The sequence below is a fragment of the Larus michahellis genome, chromosome 3, assembly GCF_964199755.1.
Source record: "Larus michahellis chromosome 3, bLarMic1.1, whole genome shotgun sequence".
Classification (NCBI taxonomy): Eukaryota; Metazoa; Chordata; class Aves; order Charadriiformes; family Laridae; genus Larus; species Larus michahellis.
This window is the reverse complement of record NC_133898.1, coordinates 104,670,186-104,695,643: the sequence shown is the minus strand read 5'-3', so window position 1 is coordinate 104,695,643 and position 25,458 is coordinate 104,670,186.

Genomic DNA, 25,458 nt, shown 5'->3' with positions numbered 1-25,458 from the left:
AGGAAAAAGGAATTGCACTGAGGCAAACACAAAACACTTGGACAAGAGAAACTTTTGTAAGTAGCAAAGCATAGCACTTTTAAAGAAGATTATTCTTGGCTCAGCTTGTAGAAAGGGTTTTATTGTGCCCCAGCTGCAGACTGGTACCTGCTAGTCTCATTGTTCTCTGCCCGCAGCACGGCCATAAACATTTTGTGATGTTCCCGGACTGGCCCCAGTGCTTTTTCAGGGAACCTCTTCTGCCTCTTGCTGGCTGCTTTTCTGTTTTCAACTACAGATATGTACAGAAATTCATTCCTAAACGGATACCTTCTAAGTAGTGTATTGCACTATTCATGTCGCGAAATACTCTACCTATCTAAATATAGGATGTATTTCTTCCCTTGAGCATTTTGCTACTACGTTCTATAGCCGTGGCTTTAGCACCTCTACTGGCAACTGGATGATGCAGCAGTCTCTCAGGCTCTGTATATTAGTTTTGGTGGGTTTATACCTTTTTCCTGTGCTTTGTTTTATACACATTCTGCCTGTCTTTCCTGTACTTCCTCCCATTACATCTCTGTACATTTAGTCTACCACTTGGATTTGCTGCCGCTGGTCCCACATGGACTTTCTTTTCAGCTTTTTAAACTTTAAACCTTTTTCCCCCACCATCCCCATTTTCACATTTCTTCTTTCCCTCCCCACATATCTGTAGACAGATGTTATTTTCTTCTTTTAAAATGACTTCCTTTGTTTAGCAATGTTTCCTCTTTTGTAAGAGATCAGCTGGCCTCTCAGGCAGTAAAAGAGGAGCTGCTGCTCTAGTACTTTCAATTAAGTGAGCACTACCATGAATCACGCAGTCCTTGAGAGACCAGTCGTCTCTTGCCGTTGGAGGAGGATTGCGAAAGAAAAAGATGTGCTTGGGACCATTGCTAGACTATGCGCACCCTAAAATCTTCGGTGTGTGCTGACTGGTCTTTCTACGTGGACTTTTTCAGGCGCGGTGATCCATCGGGGAGGCAGCCCAGAGCCAGTGAGGAACTGGCAGCAACCCAGCTACAAAATGCTGTAAGGTCTTCACCACAACGGCTTTTTCAGGAAAATAGACAACGTCAGAGTCAGCCAAAAAGCAGCAGTACGGCACCAGGGCTTTTGCAAATTGTGCAGTAATATTAGCAAAGGGTGTTTTGCTGGCACTGTTTCCATACTAGCTGTCAGAAGGACTTTTTTCGTATCCTGTATGTTTGTACTAAATCATCATCATCAGAAACCGAAACAAGGTAGCAACCAAGCTGCACTGGGACAGGCAAGTGTGTGGACACATCACGGAAACCATTTAAACTCTTCAGGGCTGGGTCTATTAAATTAGCCAACACGCGGTAGCATGGTGGCAATGGCCATAACACAAGTCAAGAAAAGTCTTTAAAAGAAAATATTAATTTCTTTACTGTCTCCCTTCTAGCATGTCATGCCTTTGTCTTGCAAAATGATTACAATTGGTCACAGCTGATGAAATTTATTTAATCAACCATTGTGAATCGTTGCCAAAATTTACTGCAACAGTCCATTCAAGCCAGAATTTCTTAAGCTGGCAAAGCAAGGGAGTAAAGCAAAAAGCCAGTTTATGCTGCTGGCCTAGAAAACCCAGTTGCTTTCCTCAGAGCTTTGGTACAGTGGTTGAGAAAAACTGAAATACTGGAGAAGGTATATACCTACTTTGCACTAAAATCTGTACATTGAAGTTGAAAGATCACTTCAGCTGCTAAACTTTCCCTTATGTAGCCACAGGTCTGAAAGCAGGATCTGTATAATGTTAAATAGAGTAATCCATGTCCCTTGTGAACCAGGCTTAGGCAAGAGGAGCATGGTTTACATCGCAACCTTTGCATCCAAAACTGCACTGTAATCTGAACACAGTAGAGACACGTTCATTTCTGCCTCTTCAGCTTTACTACCTTCAGTGCTCCTTCTTTAGCATTCAAACCTTTAATTTGGAACAAATGGTACTTCCTGGAGGAATTCTAGTTAAGCCATGTAAATTACAAGACAGTTACAGGTGCAGACTGGGACTGCAGAGCAGTCTTTTCCTTTGGGAAGTGGATTCACAATGATATTTTCATAGGTTTTACTATTTGTTGTTCAGTGCTGCTCATCAAAAAATATATCTGTCTCTCTAGAAACCCGGAATTAGATCATAAAAATAAACTGGATTTTGTTCATTCATAGTTTAGATTAGGATGATACATGGGGAACTTCTTTAGTTTAGTCAGTCGTTATATCAACAGTGCTCAACAGGTACAGCTTACTTCCACACAGCCCAAGCACACAGGTGTACTTTCTCATGGCCATTTCTCAGAGCAGATGCCCAATATTTTCTGCGCTCATTTTCTCCTCTTTATCACCCTTTGGTGATAAAATGTGCACCGGGACAAAGTAATGAGAAATTCCTATGACTTTCAGACATATATTCCTTATTCTCCTGTGAGCATCGCTAGAAGCAGCAGACGCAATGGGCTGCTGGGAAAGCTTCAGCCTCAGCCTTGTTGTCCACCCGAAACCTTTGAGATGCTGTTGCCTCCGGCTCTGGCCACATCTTCCTCTGGCATGAGAAGGGGGCTGGAAAGCTGAGGTCAGTCTCATGGCAGAAACATCTTGCAATGATTTATTCTGAAGCCCAAAGTTAACTAATTTCTATTTGTTCTCATTTCTTCATTGTAATTCAAAGTTAATCATTCTTCACTATTTCTGTAAAGAATCATGAAGTTTGTTTTCCTGTATTTATGGACCTTCAAAGAACTAAAATCCTCTGCTTCCAAGCAATGAAGGATCCTCTTGATGCAGATGAAAAAAGAAAATATGTTTATACTACAAGATGGCCAGAAAGCTTCAAAACCATAAAACTTCTGGCTTGTTTAGTGCTCTCCTAAAAAGCGTAAAGATGACCAAACAGATTATTTGTATTAAAAAAAAAAAAAAAAAAAAAGAAACAAAACTTTTCATCTAAGAATTTCTTTGCCAAGTTTCAATCTAAAATTATTTTTTATGGCTACATTATAAATTGCTTAAAAATGGAGTTTATAATGGAAATGGTGACAGACTTAACTATGGCGGCACTAGCAGGCGCCAGCATAATTACAGTCTTCTCAAGACATAACTTATTACAGGCTACGCAGCAGAGCCAGTATTTTGTATTTTAATTAAGAAACCTGGATTTTGTTTGTAATAATTGACTGTTATGCCGCCCCTCTTGCCAGGACACCCTTGTAAAAGAGACTCTTGCCTCTAGTAGTCTTTCTTGGTTAAATATTTTAAATAAATTTTATATTGTTGACTGGAAGATTGCATGCATTTTATAGGTCATTATTAACTGTCTTTTGGTGACTTCAGTTGTTCTATATTTTTTATTGGAGATTTTTGTTCTTCTCATCTGTGACCAGGAAGGTTTACAGTTTAGGTCTTTGAGAAGTGTAATACTACAATATCTGTGTTTTCAGCCTTAATCTGTACCATGCATGTCTTCCGTAAGGAAAGATGTTCTTTGGCTATGCTCTCCTGATGCCCTAGGCAGGTCCTACTGACTCTTACAAAATGCGTGGAACTTCCCTAAATGCATGGACCTTCCCTATGCTGCCCTGACAAGGACATCACTGCAGCCACTTGCCGTGTGGCATCTCTGCTGAGACGCTACAGAGAATTTCAGCTCCTGGACACCGAGCCAAGTTTATTACTTGCATACAAGCTCCTTTTGTTATATGTGGCTGCAGTAAAAACCACAGGATGCAGCAGCCCCAGGAACCTTAGCTGTTCACCGACAGCGGGGTTAAGGCCAGGCAGGCAGCAGGGTGATGCCACTTGGGATGCTGCACCTCCTGGCACCACCGGCTGTCATCACCACTATGGGCCATGCTCCCCTCACACACCATGCCCTCATCCTTTCCCTCCACAGCAGTTGCTGCTACAAGTCAGTTTTCAGGCTTTGCTTTTGTTTCTTGATTTCTTTTCAGTTGTTCTTCCTGTTGCTGGAGCGTGTGTCCTCCTGTAGCCAACAGCAACAAACAGAATCAGCTCTTTACATGTACGGTCCACAAGCGTTGGGTATCTAATTTTGACAGGAAAACTGTGGTAGTAATTAGGTATTCAGAGAAGGACCTTGATATGTACAAACTTAAGTAGGTGACACCAGCACATGTGTAATTTAACGTGCTGTAGTAGTACTACCACACAGGCACATAGACAAATTAGATTGATAGAAACACTTCACATTTTTAACTGAAAAAAAATAAGGAATTGAAGCAGTCCAGGACTAAAAGAATATGTTTCTAAAATTATTATTCCTTTTTTTTCTGTGCCTGACAGGCACTGGGTACAGCAAAGACTCAGCTGAAAGCATTGCTCACATCCCCTTTCTTTCTCTCTGCTTGGCCTCGGAACGTTGCTGTTCTAACAAACGCTATTCACTCATTTTCCCCCAGGACTACCTACCAACAAGAGAGATTATCAAAGTCAATTATGTCACTTCCTTTCTTTTCTCCAACGCACTCCCAGTCTAAGAAAAGAGATAAAGGAGTCAGCCTTACCAGCAGATCTCTCCCTGCTTCCTCCTCCAGAAGTTTGCCTCCTGCCAAGAGGACCTTCAACAAGTCTTTGCTTCCTTCGGATCTTCCAAGTGGAGCACAGGGAGAGGAGCGTAAGAAATAATCTACCACTACATGGTTTGGGAAAAAAAAAATAGCAAGAAAATAACGGCATTGTCTTCTTTTGGGTCCTGAAACAGCTATCAGTATTACATTACTGAAGACTTATAATTATGGCCAAACAGCTGAATGAAAATGGAAATACAGTATTTCTTATTATTTTGCGTCCTTGGAGAAATTGCAAAGCGAAGAGAAATTTAAGGGACAAATGCACAGTAAGAAAATTCATAGAAAATGCATGGGAATTATATCACAGGCCTTTCTCAAATATCTATGTTTGAGGTTTCAAATATCTCAAATATCACTCTTCGCCAGCTATTTATTAGGTGGCATTGATTTCAACTGTGTGAGGAAAAAAGGTTGGAAAATATGCTTCAGTGATAATGCTCAGGCAGAAAAACTGACAAACAAGCAATAAGGTATGGCATGACTGGAAAGACTGGAGTCTGACCCTAGAATGCCCACATCTAGCCAAGGTCCAGTAAGGTCCCTAGGAACAGCAAAATCCAATTGATGTGGCAGTGGATCATTTTCTGGATGCTGACTTGCACTCTGCTTTTTATCATGAGAAAGAGGGAAACTTGTAAGGTGAGATTTCAAGCAAGTTTCAATCACCTGATGCAATGTGAGGGAAGGAGCACCCTTGGCCGGGTTGTCCAGGGGGAGAAGGACCCAGCACCGCTTGAGCAGGGTTGTGAAGGTGAGAGCAAGGAAGCAGGGATAACGAAGAATTATTGCACTTAGTGCTACTGTAGGTTCAGTTCCATAATTTTTGTCTGCTTGGCTATATGCTAAAACACCTCTTTATCTGATCCTCCAAATATGGCTCAAGCAATATTTCATCACGCAGGAAATGAGAGGGACCAAAAAACAGACTGTGTGTGACAATGAAGAAGAAAGAAAACACCAGCCCCATCATCTGACTCCTTTATCCAAACTGACTAGACTGATTGCCTTGACATCATGTTTATCAATTCCATATGTTTGGGGGGGCTTGGGGGCCTTTTTCTAATTCCCAGAAAAGGATGACTACAAAGGTGAAAGGAGAAACCAGTGGAGTCCATCTCTTAGGAGTACGTATTTGACTGCAGCACTTTGTTATTTTGTGCTATAGAAGGGAAGTTAATAAGGCCTTTTAAAAACAGCAAAAAATGTGAAAAGGAAGATGTATTTCAGAAATAATATTTACAAAAAAGAAGGTGTGACAGAAAAAGCAAATAAAAGAGGATAATTCTGTCTTCTACAGTTAAGAGGAGGACAGCTACAGATACAGAAGTCCTTCAAAACCAAGATCTCTTCCTCTTAAAGCATCTGGTAATGTGAACTTGAGTTATTGTCAAGATTAGAGCTATTCAAGAAGAAAAGAGAAATAACCAAAAATACTATGGGGGCTGATTTCTAGAAACCAGAATTCAGTACCAGCCTCACAAGAATGATAATAGAAAACTAATGAAATTAAATCTCTGCCACCACAAATCAATGACAGAAAAAATATAGTAAGTAGAATAAAAGATGAAGGGTTTCTACTGGAAATAAAATACTATTTTTACAGGATTTATCAAAATAGAACTTCCTAGGCAAAATGCACAAGAGCTAAGAACAAAAGCTTCATTTTATTTACCTGGTAGGAAACCTTTTCTGTCTCATGTCATCGTGTAAATAGAAGGGTCGTTAAACCCGAGAGCTCAACAGGAGCTGAGCAATAGGATTATGTGTTATCATTAGCCATTGTCAATCCGTGTGCAGGTTGTCCGGTCCTCCTCCATTTGTTCTCCGAATGAAGTGTGGAGCATGACTACTTCTCAGCTGGAATTCTTCTGGTGACTTCTGTCATAACACTGGAATGATACGAAACGTTGGCCAAATCATGCAGACTTTAGTCAGGCAGTGCACCTAATTAAGTCAGTGGGAGATTTTCCCTTCATGCGAACTGTGGAAATTGGCCTGCTTTCCTGCTTTCTTTATTCACTCACAGATCATGATTCCTATCATTTTTTTTTTTTTTTTTTTTTTTGTGTGTGGCACTGGAGGATGGCTGGAACACTGTCCGGCTGTTTAATGTGATAACAATCCGGACCACGATGTACCAGCTCCATCCTGCGTAGGGCTGGAGGCAGATTTAATGGTGTGTGTTATAGCACGCGAGCAAACATTGTAGCTAGCCGTAAAATGTACTTCTGGCCCCGTTCCAGCAGAGCACTTAATCATATGCTTATCAGTTAAAAGGATGACTCAAATACTTCAAATTATGAACACGCTTTTATGCCTTGTTGCATCACACCCAGAATGTTTGCACCTTTAGCCCAGATTAATATTAACCAGAGACTGAAAGACATGAAACGGGAGAGAGAGGTTTAGAGCGAAGTGACATTCCAAACACTGCAACACACAACTGGGGTATTTTGATCCTGTTAATACTATTCAAATGGCTTGTAGAACCACCTGCTTAACAGATGAGATCTCTGATTAGAAGCTTAAATCTCTGATCTTCAGGAGTACTAATTTTTTAAAAAATAACCTTGTTTTTAACTCATCTCAAACCATCCCACTTGCATTTAAATGAGCGCCATCAGTATTTTAGCTTCCTGAGCCGCATAATGAGAATGTCCTAAGGTCTTTCCCTTCTTTAAAACTATTTCACTGGCTTGCTGTGGATGACACAGTACCCAAAAAATCAGCACCTCTTGGCAGTCGCATGACGCAGTCCCAGCTGCGTGTGGGCGATGACCACGTGAGGTGACCCACAGTGCCAGGGACCGGACTCCGGTCTGGCACAGGTTCTTTTTCGCAGCCACACACACCGTTTGCCTTCTGAACCACAGGCATGCCCTACTTTTACAATTTTACCTGCTTCTAATGAAATTATACAAGAAGCCTGAGAAAGATTGCTAAGGTCAAGTAGTAAAGAAATGAGCGCTTTGTATGGATGATATAAAATTTTGATTTTTAGTTGATTTTTAGTTACTGTGTTGCTTGATAAAAGGTAAGAGATACCAGATAACTTCAGGCATTAAGAATGAAAAGACAGTGGCTACAGACAGTTCCAGTCACACAAACGCATACACAAACAAGAAATAATGATAAATACCTGGACAATTACTTCAAATGGGAGAGAATCAGGAGTCTGATAAAAGCGAACGTATGAGATCAAAAAGGAGGAGGGTGTCCAAGGACTCCTAAATGAGAGATGATGTTGTATAGAAAGTTTTTCTTTGTAACTCAAGAAAATACAGGGAAAGTCTAACAGCGTAAATAATTGTTCAGTGTAAGTTTCTCAGGAGAAAAAAAAAAAAAAGTCACAGTTAATATTTTGGCCCAAAGATTTGTGGTTACTATCACTCTGTAAATATGTCATCTTTCGGTTACGATATTGTTTGTACACTCTTGAAAAAGGAAAGTTAGCAATAGCCTGTAAAAGCAAGTCCCCTCCATCACTTTTAATGGTAGTATGAGGCAGGTACTAATGAGAGTGCATTCACTCCCATGCTCAGTAGACATACTTATCAAAAGAACCAGGAGTAAAAGCAAAGACATCCACCCACGAGCTTAATTAACTCAGTAAATGGGAAGTGAAAAAAATAGCAGTTGGCTTTTACATGACATTTATACTCGTGAATGAAGTTTGTACGTACACCATAATTTACAGTTCTTGTTTCACCTCCCGTTTACAGTATTATGAAATACCTGCTGCTTTATTTACATTATTACTAGCTAAATAAAACCATCTACAAACATGACTTACGTCTCCTCTTATTTCCCATGGAGGTGGCTTAAACCACTGGAAACTGATCTCTCATTTTTCCTCTTCGCTTCACCGTTACAGTGCCCAATTTGGTTTGACAGGAACAACCCGGTTCCCTGTTGGTGACTATTAGGGAGTTTTGTAGGGCAGATAGCAACGCCCACTGCTCGATCACCTGGAGGAAAGGTGGTTTCTGTCACTGGACCACCATCTGTCTGGAGGTGGCCTGGGGTCTTATCCATCCTGCCTACTGGCAAGCACTGCCTGAGCCTCCAAATTGTGACCATCGGAAGGCTAGGCTTTTCATACTCAAAAGGGAGAAATGGTCCCAGCCCCAGCCAGAATACATTTCATGCCTTGGGCACCCTCACATTCCTCAAGGAGTTACAAGCCCCTGGGCTCCTGTGCTCTGTCATTCTCCTAAAAGGACAGCACTGCTCCCCAAACAATATTCAGCTTTTCTGTTAAAAAAGGAGGTAGGTGTGTAAATGACTACATAAAAATGGTTGTGCATGGATTTCTATCACGTGATTCTTCCATAAATACATAGAAAAGGGAACCCATGAAATATAGCATGTCAACAATCTGCAGTAGCAGAAAGCATCCATCTCTCCGACTCTATCCAACACATCTAAAGGTCATTTTCAACACATGTGTGCCATTTATTGCTCACAGTACAAGTATCTATGTATATGCAATGCATCGCTCTTTGTCAAAATAACTGTGGTACACTTACAAACTGGATACGTCAAGAAGACAGGATCATACTGAAAATTAACACTCTCTCATAAAAGTCACTGACATTTTGATGAAATTCATTGAAAAAACTATTTACTAAATATCTCAGTGAATTATTAAACAAAATACATTAAATATCTAAAATCTATAAATAATGAATTTTAAATCTGTCAGAGTAGGGGTTAAATACACTATATGATAAATATTATTCAACCCCACTAATAAATTTTCTTAAACAATCTTAATCCTGCTTGCTGGTTTATGCTAGAGTAATATATGGCAAGCACTGGCATTTCCCTTAGAGCTTGGTTTTGTATAATAACAGAACTCACCTTTTTGGAGAAACACAGATTTACTATCAAGGAGACAGCTATATGACAATCTTGATAGAGAAGCTGGTCGTACTGTGGGCAAATTTAATAAAGAAATAAATCAAACATTAAAATAATTCTCTGAGGAAACTTACTTCATTTGAGGGGAGAAATAAAGGTTCACCAGTAACCATAGTGAGTTCATATTATTGCCATTGTTTTTATAAGTTGTTGCCATGACTTTTTTGACTTTTGGGCTAGATTGGACTTAAAACACAACAGATGGCTACAATTATGTGTCTGTAACTTTTTTTTAGAATAACTAAACAGAGCACAATAAAATAAACAGGCTTATATTCCGAAGAGACTCTCACAGTTTAAGAGAGCTATACATGGTTATTAAAAAAAAACCAAAATAAAATCACAAACTCTCTGGACTCTCTATACAATAGGCATAAAGCATAAATGAGAAATTAGTTTCACAAATGTGCTGTATTCAGTAAGCACATGATTCATTCCTATAATCTAATTTCTCCAATTAGCAATTTCAAGAGCACTGAATAAAATGAAATCATATTATGATTTTGTGATTATTTGGGGTTCAAATGTGCATTACTTTCAACAGTACAGCTTCCACTGGATTTTTTCTCAAGAAGAATTGCTAGCTTGAGCTCTTTATGGGAGAGTTTTTAAACAAGTACAGCTTATTTGTAATATTTATTACCTAGAATGAGCGTTGAAGATGACTTTGGATCAACAGCTTTTTTAGAAAAAGAAATGTACTTAATTACCTCATGGTACTTTAATTTGTGTATCAGTGGACTTTGTAAAGGACAAAAAGAAAGTTTAATAAGGAGAAGGAAAAAGGCCTGGAAAGGAAGAGAGTACTGGCTAAACAAGATGCCACTAAATCAGCAAATCAGTGCAAGGTGACCATCGTTATGTCTTTAAGGCTGTGTTATGTAACAGAGATTACTTTAATACAAAATAGTTTGAAGAACATAAATGGCCTCAGCTATTGCACAAAATAGCATATGTCTGGCGTGGAATATCAGCTTAACCTTTGAACTTTCTAGAATTGTTTTTTGATATGTTATTTTTAAACAAAGCTGTTTATTTAATTTATTTTTTTTTCTCTACACCTTTTCAGGCTATTAAGGCATTTATAAGAATATATTTTAGGTGCACGTGTAACGTTACTCAAGACTTTGGGTATTACTGTCAATGTTTCCATCATGCTCTTCCTGGGAAGGTCAGCAAGAAAACAAGCGTTTCTGCTCCTGTCACACCCCAGGCTGCTAAATCCAACCCATAGAGCACAATCCCACAGTTCAGTTGCCCATCTGTGGCTGAGGAAGAAACTGTTTTTTCAGAAACCACTGTAATCCGTTCACTGACAACATGACCATACCTGCAAGACTGACATGTCAAGCTGAAGTTTCACAACCTAAAGTCAACAGCTTTTCCCTCATTAACAACATAGGCCAGCTAAACTTCATGTCCTGTGGATCCTGTGGACATGTGCAGGGTAGCAGAAACTTGGACGGAACAGTTTGAAGCGCCTATCCTATGTGCTTGTAATCTTCTATCCCTCTTATGGAAAGCATCCATAACTTGACAAAGAATAGTCCTGTGGGGGTCTGGATCCCTAGTAGTGCAATGTCTTCGTTTCTGCATGTTTGTGGAACTCTGTCCTCATCTCTGAGCACAATTAGCACATTTCCAAATAAGCTTCAAATGGACCACACTGGAGGTTTTTCGACATGACGGTGGCAGCACACTGAAGAAACGAGCCAGTTTGTAGTAAAAAGCCCCCTTACCTCGAAAGACAAGAAAACAGTTTCTTGAGTTTTGTCCTGTTGTCTCAACGGTTCTGATTGATCTTCTCATCCTGTGTTTCTCCTCCCTGCTGTACACAGCTTCCATGGGACACTTTTTGCTTTGAAACGTGAAATTTTACACTACTTATCAAAAGTAAAGAGAATTTTTAAGGCAGAAATTATCTAAGCTGTGAAAGCAAAGGTGACAAGCATGAGAAACTTGGAAAGCATAATAAAAGCATGATAACTCACAAGACACAAGCAAGACGTCCAGTTCAGCAAAGCCCTCCAGCATATGCTAACCTTCAAACAGATGCTGAAATTCACCGAGGCCAATTCCTCTTAAGTACTTTACTGGAGCCAGCATAAATTGTAGAATACAGTAAGTAACAAAAAAGTACAACAGAGATGTCATAATTTTCAAGATTTATTTCTACACGTTTACTGAAACTCTGTATACCAAACAAGGTAATTTGGCCTTCATGGTGTCCACATCTTTCAATTTATTATGATATCGAGCTCACATTTGCTGTAGTGCTCTAATTTTAGTTAGAGTAAAATTCATGGTAAACCTAAAGATAGGAAATTCATTCAGTCTGGCTATATATATATTCAAAAATGGCAAGGAAAATTGGAAAAACAAATTTGCTCTACCGCTGACACTTGTTGTCGTGGAAAACTACAGAGGGTGAGAGGAAATAGTCCTGTTTAAGGCCAGCTAGACCAGGACGGAGATGGACACTGACTAAGCTTAATCAACAATAAACAATGGAATTTATAACCGGAATTTATAATTTGACTGACTTGTTGTGAGCATGGTTCATAGAAAAATGCTTTGCTGAAGGATATCCACACACACTGTACAGAGTCATTTTCTGTATTTGGTATTCCTTGAATTATGAAGAAGTATAGCTTTTGCTTAGTTTGGTTCATTTTCAGTTTAATACCAATTTCTAATGTATGGAACATGCTTTGTTTCTTACTTCAATAGTTCCTTTAAAGTCATCGCTTCATTTTAATTCTGGCTAGTTAAATGTTTCCTAAGAATCTTTATAAGCGGCTGAGGACTACATGAAAAAACACCGAGGACGCCACATGAAAAGGAAAACTCTACTCCAGTCCCTTCAAACCAAATTCCATCAGCTTCTGTTGAAATCATGAACTCACCACTTTCTTTACAAGAGCAAAGCTGACACTCATGAACCTAAACACTCTCCACGAGCTTGATTTTATAAGATCTGATGAAGGATGAAACAGCGAGGTCTTAGATTTGTTTAATAAGTGAAGAGATATGACCACACCAAAGCGTAGATGGGAATTGCCAGGTTGGTGCGAAGAGTTTGAGTTCAGTCTTGCAGCGCTATTTATATGAGACTTCTCTCTCTCTCCTACAAGAAAACTGATGGGGGAGTTTTCTACAACTTGCTCAAACACTTCATGGAAAGGAGATTAGTTTGGCTTTAATTTAACCAACTAAATTGAGTGTTATTACTGGAAACAGCTCTAAGCTTTTCAATTCCCCTAATGAGGTCCAAACTTCTATGGATGCTATCACCTGAGACTACTGTAATATTTTATTTGGATTTAAATCTTTAACTTGGCAGCACTGCTGCGTCTCCGTGGACACCTCTCATTTTAGTTTTATATTCTCCCAGGTGGTTGATTACTTATCCCCGTAACAGGATTCCTTTTCATATCGAGGAAGCTCTGACCTCCATTCCAGCACCATACCGAAATTTTAGCAGACATGGGATGTTGTTTTTGTTTGGTTTGTTTCGCTATCAGGACCAAACAATCCATTATATTGGATTTATTTGACAGATTTTTCAAGGCACCTTAATTTGCTGAGCTTCTTTGGTTCTTAATGTCATTTGGAACTAATCTCTTCTGCTAACATGAAAGCAAACTAAGAGCCAAGATTTTTATGGGAGACAGGAAACGTATATTTAAAGGAGCGCTGTGTTATCTTTTACAGCAACAACAAAGGGAATATAGACCCAAATATACCCCCAAATGACACAGCTGATTTTTTAACCGGTTTCAAGTGTAAGTCTTCTTGGAATATTTATATGGTATCAGCAAGAGCATTAAAACCTGCTTAGAACCACAAAGCAGCATTACCAGCTCCCCTAACTTGCCCAGAACTCTAGCAGGTCTCAGATCAGTTGGAAATGTCATCAGAAGAAGCTATTTCACAGAAGGAACTGTTAACACTTCCCTTTGTTTTACATTTTTCCTCTGTTTTATGTTTAGCAATAGAAAAGTAGGAAAAAATCGTCTGGGCAATCATTTAAATGAAATTCTTTAGATATACATATAAAAACAACTTTTCATACACAAGAAAGGATAGTTATTTATATCCGTATATAAAATATATATATACAACTTTTCATACACAAGAAAGGGTATTTCTAGACCATGATACCATTCTGTGTGACAGACCCCACTGCAACAGTTGCCTAAAGCAGCGCAGAGAGAAGCATTATACCGTCCAGATAATCTTCTTCCAATTCTGAAATAAAATATATTTAGATTAATTAGTCTCTATGAACTGTTGAGGACAAGCTGATTTCTAGAGTGCTATTAAGATGTTGATATAATAATTGTTTCTTGAGATATATGATTTGTGAAATAGTAAATCTGAAAATGCTAGCTGAGAAGGCAAGGTTGAACTCAAGAAATATAATTAACAGACAGCATATTGCTCCTACAAAAGAAGAGAGACATCAGTTAAAACAAGGGAAACAAATTTCACAATGTTTATATTTTCTGCCTAGTAGAAGATGAAGAAAGGAGAGCATAAAAGAACCCCTCAAATATCCAAAATAAAGGGTGAGCTCTAGGATGTTAAAAAATAATTCGCTTGTATCAGCACATGGTTTCAGTAGTTTAAAGTAATACAATGGATTTCCTCAAACTACGCAATAGAGGGAAGGGTATCCTTTGAAAAATCATTTGTGTTCTGTTCTTTATGCAAGGTAAGAATTTAGGAGTTTTGGGGTAGCGTTAGGGCAGTTTTCTCAGGCTTCATTCTGCACAAGACAATTCTTACAAGAGCACATTCTACTTCGTAAGTCTCAGGACAATCTGGAGAGAAAACAGCTTAGTTAAATTCCTGCAGCGTATCACTGCCCTGTCTTTCCGTAACTGTTTCCTTTCATGCAAATGAATCCTTAGCCCTTTATCTTAACAGAATAAAAGAGATTTCTTCCATTCTTAAACATTTGTGGTAGTTTAGGAGTTCTTAAGGAACAGTGAACTCTTATTCAAGGTGGACCAGCATACTCCAAGCATGCCAAGGAAACTGCTTTTTTCGGGAACTGGGGGACAGGATTGTCACTAAGCTGCAGGGGCTACTCTGGGGACAGTGCCTGATGCCAAAAGTACAGAGGTGCCTTTGGGCACTGTTAGAAAGTCTCCTCTGTCGAGCAAAACAAGGTACCTGAAACCAATTTATGCTGAGAATAGGCACCCTCTTTATGCTCAGCCAGCCCCAGTTTCCTGCTCCAGAACTGCATATCCTGTTCTCTCGCTGGAGTCGTCAGATCAGATTCATCCAGATTAGAATTTTATATATATATATATATTTTAGCTAGGTTACCCCACCCACTGGCAGCAGCTCATTTTAAGACTTTAAAAAGGGATGATATGTATTGTGCCTAAGAAAGCCTATACGGGGAGCAGCACGCAGTGGCTGACACAGATGCAGACGTCCGGAATGGGGAGCGATGAATCCAGCCTGCTCCTTTCCCGTCTCTGCCCACAGCCCCGTGGACCTGGCGAGTGCTCAGGGACCTGTGAAACATGACAGGCACCAACCTGACACACGCGGGAGCAGTGACGGAGGGCAGCATTCTCACTTCTGCTGCGGGGATGCTGAGTCCCCTCTCTGGCATAAGTATGCTCTCTGGAGACACTCGCTACGAAAACCAAGGGAGATTATACCGCCTGTGTGCAAGGCACGATTTTGCAAAGGCCCGGAACAGATTTTCCTATGAGTAGCAAAGGTCATATTCTGACTCTAAACTGCTTTTTCTTACCCGTTCCTCCTCAGCATAATTTCAAGTCCTAAATTCAGAGCACCAGACAGCAAGTCATTCAAAGAAAAGATCTCTTTTTTTATTTTTTTTTTTTTAAACATGGAATAAATAACTCATTTTCTCTTGGAAATGGCTGAACCAAGCCAAAAATTTCCAAAAAATTCAGCCTGAGGCACAGCCAGGATATAAAATACTACCCTGAAGAAGTGTTACAGTTCAGAAAATCATAAGGGGATGAAAAATGGGGGTTAGAACTGGCAATGTTAAAACTATGGGTGATTCTATTGGTCTCATTAATATACAATCTACATAATATCTAGGAAATATTTTAAGTCACGAGGACAAGTTAACTAAGTTAACAGCTAATTAAAGCAAACTAGCTGAGGTCCAAGTGTTTTTCTATTTGGAAAAATTCTACTGATACTCAGCAGTTCATCTGTTTATGCAAGTATAAAACAATAGGGGAAGTTTTGCTGGAGTTAATGTCTTCAATACCCTTTTTCTTTCTACTAAATATTTCAGAATATATTCTAGCACCCTTAACCTGAGTGGTAGGTGTTTTTTTCAGTGTTTCCAGCCTGCAGATGTTATTGACGCCAAAGTCCTATGGAAAACATTCACAGTAAACAATGGCATTAGCAACTACAACATTCGCCTGATGGTCAGAGAAGCACTTAGGGAAAAAATAAGTCAAAGCACAGATACATATTTACACACACGCGTGTATGCTAGAGAGAGGGGGATTTCTATGTATATGTGCAGTGCATACTTGCTGCATTATTCAGTGAAGATTACAGCTGCTGGAGCTGCAAATGATCTAGGAAGAGCTGGCAAAACACGGATTGCTGCTTTGTCACAGTGTTGTACCAAAAGCACATTAAACTGAACAACCATGAAACGCCATGTTAGTGAAGACTATTTCTGGGTAAAAAGCTTGCCATACAGCAACTCCGTATGCTACCTAACATAAAGCACTTGAAATATATATAGTATATTATAAATAGTCTCAAAACATGATACATATTATAATGGAAAATTTATAATGATAGTATTTGCATCAGTTTCACTGCACCTTTGCAGCTTCTTTTGGATAAGTAGATTTTTCTATGTATTTGTGTCATATAGAAATTTCTATAACCCATGTATGATTTCAATGCCACATAAGTACAAGAGAATTTTGTAATCAAACCTTTGAGATTTAATTTGAAAATTTATTTGCAGGGAGAGTGAGCCTATATACTCAAAGGAATCTGGTTAATGTATCACCAGGATTACTTTTAATAACTAAAATTTCTGCAGTTGTGGGCAAATCCCAGTATTTAAATCCAGTAATTGCAGCTTTTTTATAACTTGCTGAATATTCTGGTCCAAAGTATCTTCTGCCATCTAGTGGGCAAAATGCCTCATAGGCTGCCTTCAGGCAAGCTTCTTCCACGCTGCTCTGCAGAAGGTAAAAAATACGTTAACTGATTGGAAAAGCAATTGTAGTTGTTATGCAATTAGCACCAAAACAGGCTCACTTCTGAAATCTTCTTTAATATAAGTATTTCTCCAGAATTTTTTTCATTAATATTGTATTCCGTAAATGAAGATTTTAAACATGGGACGGATTTAACACCATAACTTTATCTCTTGAAGTACTTCAGGGTATACTTAAAGTTGAGCATATCAGGTACATACCAAAGACAAAAGTGCCATAGTATCAGACAATCTGAAGGAAGAATACAAAGTAATACTTTCATTTTCAAGGAGACACCTGAGATGGTGTGCTGTCAAAATGCTAAGGACTAAAATACAGTGTACATACATACTGGTTAAAACCTCTTCCAGATAATGGTACAGCACTTTCAAAAATCCTTCCAGTTACTTGTAGATTATTACATTCACGATGCCAAACTTAAAAGTATTTACTCCAGTATATAATGAGATGAGCATCTTACATGTAGTTCCAATAAAACCAGAAGACATTATAAGAGTACCATAGCTGATCATTAGTTTTCCTCTTAGCTGGGCTTCAAAGGAGTTTACTAGCTATCTCACATAAACAAATCTGAACTGTCAGTCCTACGATGCAATATATTATTATATTTACAGACACAGTCACAATTCTGACCTTGAAGCATACCTTGGAAAGCTGTGTGGGGCGCTTTTATTGGAGGAAAGTGACAGGAAACCAAGAGAGCTCCTACAGCGTTCCTCTACGTTCCCACAGTCAAGCAAGAAAGGAAATTACAGCTTAAATCCGCAAAGACTGTGCACAGAGAAGGGCCAGTTCAGGAGTTCTGAATTCAGCAGAGAAGAGGTATTTCTGATCCACATCCCAACATGAAAAATCACAGTTCAGCCCTATCCAAATTGGTCGTTACATCCTATTATGCCACCAACTAGGTAGGTGTTATTTCTCTGAAGTCCCTCACGGACCTCAGAACTGGGCCAAGTCCTGGCCACAAGGACTCACCTTCAGGATCAAGGTGTAAGAGACCCTGGTGTCACAGTAACAGCCATTAGGGAGGAGTTTGTGTGGTAGGTTGGCCCTGTCTGTCAGCCAAGCTCCCACACAGCCCCTCACTCATTCCCCGCCACCAGTGGGACAAAGGACAGACAGGAGTGAGAAAGCTCGTGGGGTGAGATGAAGACATGGAGATCAAATACCAGGCACCGTCATGGGCAAAACAGACTCAAGCTGGGGAACTTAGTTTATCACCAATTAAAATAAACATTTAATTACTGATCCAAGTATTGGGAAACACAGAAGACAAACATCAAAGCACCTAGGGAAAAAACCACCCCTCCTCCTTTCCCAGGCTCAACTTCAGGAACCTCTCCTCCCTGACACCTGGTCTCCACTCCTTCCCTCCTGTCACTTCTCCTCCCTCACTCCTTGTTCTTGTCACAGGTCACACTCAGTCCTTTGGTGAGGTGACATCTGGCACAGGGGATGGGGCTCAGCTCCAGCCTGTGTCCTCCATGGGCTGCAGTCCCTCTGGGGGTGAGCCTGCTCGACCATGGAGCACCTCCTGCTCCTCTGACATTGCTGTTCCCTCTCTTGTTCCTTTCTCCATTTCCTCCTCTTCCTCTCATCCCCTGTGTGCCCCCCAGGGTTAGTCGGAGCCGTCTGGAACCAGCTGTGTTCATCACGGGGCAGCCCTGGCCTCTCCTCACAGAGGCCACCCCGCAGCCCCCCCCAGCCAGCGCCTGGTCACCAGCACGCCATGTAGCTTGGGGACTAGTGGAGCTGATTGATACTAATCTAGGTTTTATGTAGTTATTTTTCTATACTATTGAAAGTAGCAGTAAAGGAAATCATACATCCTACATTGGAGCATTATTTACTACAGTAAAAAAAAATAATTAATACTAGCGTAAGGTTACCCATGCATGTGCTTGTTGCATGTTGGTCCCTAGTAACTAAAAGCATCAGGGAAATATTTATTTACTGTTCCCATCTGGCTCAAACCCACCTTTTATCAAGTGACGCAATGGTCTAAGCATTTACATTGAATCTAGTAAACAAACCTAAAAACAACAGCAACATAATCAAATATGCTTGCTGAACTAATTTCTACTGAGTGATAAAATATGCCTGCCCGGGGTATGAAAGCATTATCCAGCCCTCTCCACTGTGGCCATCTTGTGAACTCTCTCTAATTCTGAAACAGAGACAAGAGAAACACCTGAAACCCATTTCTGAACTTTAGGTCCCTGTACGTGCCACAGCTGTTCCTTCTAGGAGTGATCCTCTTTCAGGTGGCCAGGTAGCTCTGGGGGCAAGTGCATTCACTCAAGGCTTTGGTTGGCTTGGAAAGCTAGAAGTTAATGCTCAGGTCAGGATTAGCCAACTGTTCTGCACGTGAGATGGAAAGAAGACATGAAACAAACCGTTCTATACTCACATCTGAACTTCATATCATATATTTCTCCTACCAGAAAATGAGCAGGGGAGAAAGGAAGGGACAGCCAAAGTCGCATTAACTTAGGTCTCAGAGTTGCTGTCCCCTTGAGTCACACAGGAAGGTACACTTTCCAATAAAGAGCTTCTCAAGAAATGTACAGTTACTGTCATTTACAGATGCAACTTTATAGAAAACACTCAATTTGTTAGTGAAGCTCAAACCTAGAGGCTTGTTCAGAGCATAGTCACAGCCAAAGGCCAGCACAGAAATCATCTGGGAGATTCATCTGGCATGTGAATACCTGCCCCAGCTGCTACAGCTCATGCTTGATTTCGAGCTGAGACTCAACTGCCCATCTTCCACATCCACAGCGAGTGTTTACTACTATTTGCTATTTTTCACTGGTTAAAAAACTCCTAGACATTAGCTACCTAAGCAGCTGGCCTGAATTAGGATTTTAACTCCAGAAGAAGAAATATAGTCGAGGAGAGATCTAGATCTGGCACAAGCACAGCAGATTAGGAACAGCACTGCAATATTAAAGTTCTTTAAAAATATAGACCAAGATGAATTTACAGGTAACTGTACTAGCAAAACACAAAAGGGAATCCAAGTTTAGCATTAAGCCTGCAGAAAAAAAATGCTGTTCTTTTCTTTTTAATGTTATCAGATTCATTAAGACTTTTATTTGGTTGAAAATCCAAACATAAATTAATTGAACTACCTTGCCATTCAAGGCTGATTACAAATCTTTGACAGAGAAGCACAAATAGCCACTATTCACAGATAACATAAAGAAGAGAGTAAATTAAAAACATTCCCCACCCCCACCCCCGAAAACTATGTAGGAACAACAAAATATCAACAACAACAAGAAGAAAAGACTTAAAAGAATAAAAACAACTAGTTCATTCCGAGATCTGGAAGTTTTTTCAATTCATGCAACAAGATTCTGGATGGACATGTCATTTCGATTTTCTGTTCCTCTGAGACCATTGTTAAATGTAGGTGTTGCAACCATGTTTGATATGTTGCGAAGCTTCATAAAATAAGCCTTTTAAAATTTATTAAAATTGACCAACAAGAAAAGGGTGGAAACAGAAAGCATAACTTTATGGCTTCCAGCCTTAGCCTCTGTCCCAGAGAAAAAGGCAGTTCAGTGAGAAAACAAAATACATCAGTTTATCCCTTGATTAACTTGCTATGATTGCATGGGCAAATTGGAAAAACACAGATTGCTGTCTTATTTAAAAATTATAATGTCATGATAGAATTAGAGATAATATTGCAAATCATCCTGATGAGGAAGCAGAAATAAAGGACTGCACTTGATCTTAAAACTGACATTTTTCTTGATTCTTTTGCCTAATCAGACAGCTTTAGTTTTTTCTTGCTTACATCTATAATTAAACAACCCTCTAATTTGTAGCATGGTTTTTTTTTTTTTTTCCTTATTTTCCTGACTCACCAGCAATCAGGTGCAAAGCACGGTTTAATAGGGATAAGATAGAGCTGTCATAGCAAGATGGGGATCTAGGGAGTCTTCCTTCTTTTATTAGGAGGTGCAAACGTTCACTGTCTTCCCACACTTGTGCAACCATACCTTTATACCCTCATACACAGCAGGGACTAGCTTCCCTTGAAGTATTAATTACCCCAAAACAGAATGTAGAAAAATCAAAGCAACTCTAGCTTTCTGCAGCATGTGCCAAAACATTCCTTTGTGTTGAAAATTATTTTAAGGGTCAGCTTTCTACTGCGAGTTTCAACCTGACTGCAGCAAGCAACTTGAGGATGAAAAATGGGAAGAGTTTTAAAATGCAATTCACTAGAAGTTCAGCTTGGGCAATATTTTTTTTGTAAAGGGACTGCAATAACTATTTTGTAGTTTTTCATTTGCGCAGTGCTTACTTTAGCGTACATGTAATAAATAGTAATAACCACTCTAAGCAACAGCAGAGTCTGACCTTTAAGCTCCACAAGCGTCATACTGAACAAGAGCTGGTCATAACTGTATTTTTAATTACATTCTCTTTTTAATTACCGTTTAATCAAACAAATGTCTTTTATAATACTGCCCACATCCTCTTAAGCAATCAGTGCATTTTATTTTTTTTTTTTTTATATACAACCTTACCAAAAAGGTCACAACAAAAGTAAGCCATTAAGTTATCACAGATAAGCCTGGAAGTAATTATGTAAAGCTAAACAAATCCTGACAGATGAATTAAACAAATCAAAGTTCATTGTTAGAAGGACTAGAGCCTGACCCAGTAACCTCGTGTGTTTGTTCCTCAGATTCCATGAGAAGAGAAAAAGAGGTCCTCAGAAACCCAAGATAAGAACGATTAGTATTAAACATGTTTATTAGCATGGCAATCCTTCATGACCAAGGAGAGCTGGACCCCATCGTACTAGGCATTTTAGAGGTACAGAACAGCAAGTATACTGCCATTCTCAGAAAGTCACTTTACTAGTTTACCTAAAATTTACCTAAACTAGAAATCATCTGTTAAAAAAAAGCAACTTTTTAAAGCTTCATTAGAGTAGTTAAATATATATATATATATATCTTTACATGGATACTCAGAAACAATCCCAAAATTAAGTTTGAAATAGAGACTGCTTCATTTCTCATTGGACTGGATGCAATTGGATGTGGGGCGTAGACTGGATTGTGGGAGGCGGTGTGGTTTCTTCTTTGTTTTTAAAACGCTTTAGATTTTTATTTACACTTCAGAAAATATATGCATTTAAGTGCGCCTTTTTTTTTTTCCCTCCAGATTGCCTGTATTTTTAGCAGGAATATCGTTGTATGACGCCTACCATTTGACAAATGTAATATTTCACAAGCTGGCTTTACTAGCTTTCATAACACCATGATCATCCTTGATCAACCCTTATGGAAGAGCTGAAGACATATTCTAAAGAGCTAATACAAACTCAGAGCTGCTTATTGTAAGACCAAATGGAAGTAACTGTTCAAAATCTGCTGTTAACCACATTTTTTGGACATACATAGATACAATTTAATCAAACTAGATATTAGGAATCAAACCTTTACTTAATTTGAACCAGTGAAAAATCCCCTAAAATCTATCTGGGGTGAAGATCTGCTTCTCTATTTTTAAACTTCCCTTTGCACAAGGTACAACCAGTGAGAACACTGCACCTCAGTGCAGTGCCTGTCTTATTAATATAAACACAATTTATTTTTGTAGGATTATATTCACTGTCCTCTTATCCTAGAGATAAAACGAGATATTTCAGTCACAGAGGGAACCAATAGCTCCTAAATGCAAGTAGTCTCTGTAACAATTTAATGTATTATTTCCCTTGCGTGAACTCACAAATGTTCAGAAAACCTTTAGAACACGCTTGCATTAAAAGGTGCAATAAGTTTTAGCTCATTGAGGTCAATAGATTGATTCCAGGAAGTTAGTTTCAAATGATGGAAGATTTTCTGCTCAAGGACATTAGGTTTTAAATAGTAAAGACAAAGAAATTCAGAATGTTGTACACCAGATGGCAATGTATTCTTAAAAATGGCTGAATGAACTGTTTCATGGAGATAATTAGATCATTGCTGCTTATTTCTGAGTACTGTACTGATTAATCTGTCACTGGAAACGAGACCAACCCAGAAGATGAGTAGATCTGACCCTCCACCTGAAACTCACAGCAGAGACTCTCTTTTCAACAGGGTACAATTTCAACTTCCTTTTTTTAAAGGGCAATTTTTAGTACTATATACTCCAATAGCTTAAGTTGAGATTTCAGACTTATGTGAGCAGTTGTATTGTAGACCCTTTTTAATTTGAGAATTTCTAAAACAGTCTAATGAAAAGGGATGTTCAGAACAAAAAGCTGCAGTAAAACAACATTAGTGTTCAGCTGCAAGTCAGCAAATCTACAGGGGTTCATCTACAGTCTTCATCGGACAATCTTCCACCTTGTACTAAACCTCGTCATCTCTAAAACCTTATCAAAGAAAGGCGCCTAGCAACATTCAACAGAAGAAGAGCTCAAGGCATATGTGAGACCCTAAAAATCTTCTATGTAAAAAAAATGAAAAAACTTGAATGTATTTCTTCAACTTTTCTTCTCAGCAGTGTCACAGCTAACATATAAACCACACTGGCACAAGCTTCGCATGATCATTGTGTTTTACAGAAATAGAAGAAATTTTTAGATTAAAGCCTAAAAATCATATAAGTGTATTTAGCATACCACCATAATAATTAAAACTGTTTCTCACAAAAATTATTTTCTTCATCTCCATTCAGTGAATTGTTTTTAGCCTTGTTCTTCCAGTGGGGAAGAAAACTGAAATGAGTGTTCATAGTAATAAGAACTGCGCTGTTCCCCATGGAGAGAAATCTCAACAAATGTTATTTCCAGCAACTGTCGTTTCACCATCTCCAGACACAAACACCCCCTTACAGTTCATGTGATCTTTGTCTCACAGTAGCAGGGACTTATGTGTCATCAGATATTCAGCATGGATCCAACAGTTCTTCCAGGGTCTTGATCAGACCTCAGCTTTCTACACTGCTGGCTGGGAAACTTCCTGACCATCTCTTCCAAAGGTCCCGTCTTAGTCACCCAGCTGGAAGCCAGTATTAATCCTGCTTATCACAACAGCTCTGTTTCAGTGCAATTGCAGGTTCCTGTCTTTCGCCTTTTATCAGCTAGGCCATAGCCCCACTTGCACAGATTTGCAGCCTGTTCCATATCAGAGTCTCATTCCAGGAGAAAAAAGTATTCCTGCTTTTTCCTTAGGGGATCAGTGCTCAGGGCCTCTTCTGTCCCAGATGTTATCATGAGCCATAGCATATTCCACACCTTCATTGAAGAACTGCAGGTCTCATTTTCTTCCCAATTTATACCACAACAAGTACAGGTTTTACTGCGACTTCTGCTTCCTGAGGGATGCATTGCTTTCTGGTTATTTCAGGTACACCTAAAAATACACATTTTCTACAAAGAAAGTCTGCAGGGCACTATGTCCAAAAATTCTTATTCCAATTAAGAATGCAAAGGAAAATTGTAGGCCACATTTATCTGTCTTAACTTTTGAAACCAAAATCATGGGTGTGTGCTTGAAGTTAAGAGCAAAGCATCTCTGGATGGAATTCTATGGAACAAGATAGGAAAGGCCCTTTGAGGCTCTCTAAAGATTTTAGGTGACATGAATTTCCTGTTGAAACTGCTTCACTAGTAATCAGTGTCTCTCTTCTGTCTAAGAGTGTATACTTACCCCTTTTCCAAAATCCCTGTGAAATACATATGACCTGAAGGTAGATAGTCATGGCTCTAGGGAAAAAAAAACATAATTAGGTAGTTAAATACACTGCAGAGAATTGTGAACCTTTCACTCACTTGGAAGATCATACAATGAACAGCTCCCCCCAAAAAAAGATGCAGAAAATTACAGTTAGTCTGAAAGTGTCTAAATATATAAGAGACAAGCTATATGAGTGAGCAACTGATGTTTTGATTCGGTGGCTGACCTCCTCCGCGCAGCTGTACATAGAGGGATGTGCACACCACCTGTTTTGGGTCACTCCCCGTCTTGTTGCAGAGTTTTATTCTCCAGGTTGCCCACACTGTTTACAAGCTCTGCTGCTCCTGACACGACTGTATGTGCTGATAGAGTACCCGTCAGTCCAGGGATGCTGCAACAGATTGCGTGGGTTGGGACCCCAGCAGTTCTTTCTGTCTCTGCGTGAAACAGCTCTAGGTCATGTGAAACTACCCTTCCACAAATAAAATAATAGTCAAAAAATCTGCTAAGAATGACAAGATACCTTTCAAAATGTATCAGGTACCCTTCAAACGTAATAATTTTGAGACTAATCTAAGTCAGGATTGATTATGTCTTTAAACTCATCTTCCTTTCAGTAGGAGCCCGTTCCAGGAGTAAAATACCAGGAACTACTGTTAAGGTCATGATGTACCTCTCTCAAGTCATGACACATTTGTAGAAGCAAGAGGTTACAAAAAAAAAAACCAAACAAAAACACAACCCCACCACACACTTCAAAACGAAAAGCTATGCACAGATATGCACTATTTAAAAACAAAACAAGAATAGTCACCACCCAAACCCCCAAGCAAAGCCTTGTGCTTTCAAAACCATGTTAATTTTCCTCCATTTTTAGCATATATTAACAAACACAATATTTTTTTCTTACTGTTTCTCCCTTAAAATACCACTCTGAATTATTAAACA